A 2,500-nucleotide genomic window follows, 5' to 3' on the forward strand; every position below is an offset into this window, starting at 1 on the left:
GGACATAAGTGGAAGCTGAAAATGCAAATGACCCGAAAGAATGTAAGGAAATAGTCGCACCCTGTACGGGTGGTCAGCAAGTGGAACGCCCTGAAGTAAGTTGTAGAAACAACCACCTTCCACAACTTTTAAAAGTCTGCGACAAAGAATTTGAGCGTCAGAATAGTTGAATTGTAACACAACAGGTACAAGGAGACTAGTAGGTGGGGCATAAAGTGTTAGACCTCACTCCCCCTGTATAGACACTGATAGGCAAGTACAACACCCCCACTACAACACACACCACCACAACAACAACAACACACACCACCACAACAACAACAACACACCACCACAACACACACCACCACAACACACACACCACCACAACACACACCACCACAACACACACACCACCACAACACACACCACCACAACAACAACACACCACAACACACACACCACCACAACAACAACACACCACAACACACACACCACCACAACAACAACACACCACCACAACACACACCACCACAACAACAACACACCACCACAACACACACCACAACACACACACCACCACAACACACACCACCACAACACACACACCACCACAACACACACCACCACAACAACAACACACCACCACAACACACACCACCACAACACACACACCACCACAACACACACCACCACAACAACAACACACCACCACAACACACCACCCCCAACACCCCACCCCAACACACACACACACCGTCACCCCAACACACACACACACCACCCCCAACACACCACCACCCTCAACACCCCACCCCAACACACACACACCGCCACCACAACACACCACCACCACCCCCAACACACCACCCCAACACATTCCCTTCACAGCCGTGTGGTTGAACCAGCGTACCAACTTGTCAACGAGGTATTCAACACACCGCGGTGCTCTGCATCTTAAATATATTGCAATACAAGCAGGAACATTGTTTTTAACGATGAACCCAATCAAAACAGGAGCCGCTTTATTAAACCCAGGGCGCATACATCGCGGTTACGGCTTAAAACAAAAGCAAATCGAACGTAAAAATAATTTTGTTTTGAGCTACAGAATCTATTTTATTGCTATTATTGAAGTCAACTGCGGTATTCGCTGTATGGTTCGCTGTTTGTATTGCTCACGTGGCCCCACAAAGTGAGGTGATTCGATGAAATATCTATGCCCAAGCTTAACATCGAGTGCTGTCGGGATGTTGGGGAAATAATCTCGGCTACCAATGTCTTTTGAACAGTTACGGTGGTCGAGTGGTTAAGGAACCAGGTACGCCATGTGCATAGTGCTCCTGGCTGTCTGGGTTCGACTCCTTCTGGGGTGTGGAGTTTTCAGTTATTATATTATATATATATATATATATATATATATATATATATATAATGTCGTACCTAGTAGCCAGAACGCACTTCTCAGCCTACTATGCAAGGCCCGATTTGCCTAATAAGCCAAGTTTTCATGAATTGTTTTTTGACTACCTAACCTAACCTAACTTTTTCGGATACCTAACCTAACCTAACCTATCAAGATAGGTTAGGTTAGGTTAGGTAGGGTTGGTTAGGTTCGGTCATATATCAACGTTAATTTTAACTTCAATAAAAAAAAATTGACTTCATGCATAATGAAATGGGTAGATTTATCATTTCATAAGAAAAAAATTAGAGAAAATATATTAATTCATGAAAATTTGGCTTATTAGGCAAATCAGGCCTTGCATAGTAGGCCGAGAAGTGCATTCTGGCTACTAGGTACGACATTATATATATATATATATATATATATATATATATATATATATATATATATATATATATATATATATATATTATTATTAAATATGACCGAAAAAGTAAGATTAATAATTCTAACACGAATTTTCTCAATATTTCTTATGTTTCTTTTCACTGTCGATGGTAATTGAAAAATCAATTCTCCAAAATTCATTTTTATTTTGGAGAATTGATTTTTCAATTACCATCGGCAGTGAAAAGAAACATAAGACATTGAGAAAATTCGTGTTAGAATTATTAATCTTACTTTTTCGGTCATATTTAGTAATATATGTTTACAAGAAAGACTGCTACCAAAATATACTAATATATATATATATATATATATATATATATATATATATATATATATATATATATATATATAATGTGTGTGTGTGTGTGTGAACCAGCTTGAATGGGTCCCAAGCCAAAATGCAACTGAAATTTCAGTTCCAAGTTGGGCCCAAGCAATATGCAACGGAGTTTTCATTTATATATATAATGTTGTTGAATATGACCGAAAGGGTAAGATTAATGACCAACACGAATCTTCTCAATATTTCTTATGTTTTTTTTTTTCACTGTCGAAGATAGTTGAAAAATTAACTCTTCAAAGCTCATTTTCATACTTTATGGTCAGACGCCTAGAAGCGTTTTGCAAGACACTTCTTACATTTTCAAAGACATTTTTACATAT

The sequence above is a fragment of the Procambarus clarkii genome, chromosome 10, assembly GCF_040958095.1.
Source record: "Procambarus clarkii isolate CNS0578487 chromosome 10, FALCON_Pclarkii_2.0, whole genome shotgun sequence".
In the NCBI taxonomy this organism is placed as follows: domain Eukaryota; kingdom Metazoa; phylum Arthropoda; class Malacostraca; order Decapoda; family Cambaridae; genus Procambarus; species Procambarus clarkii.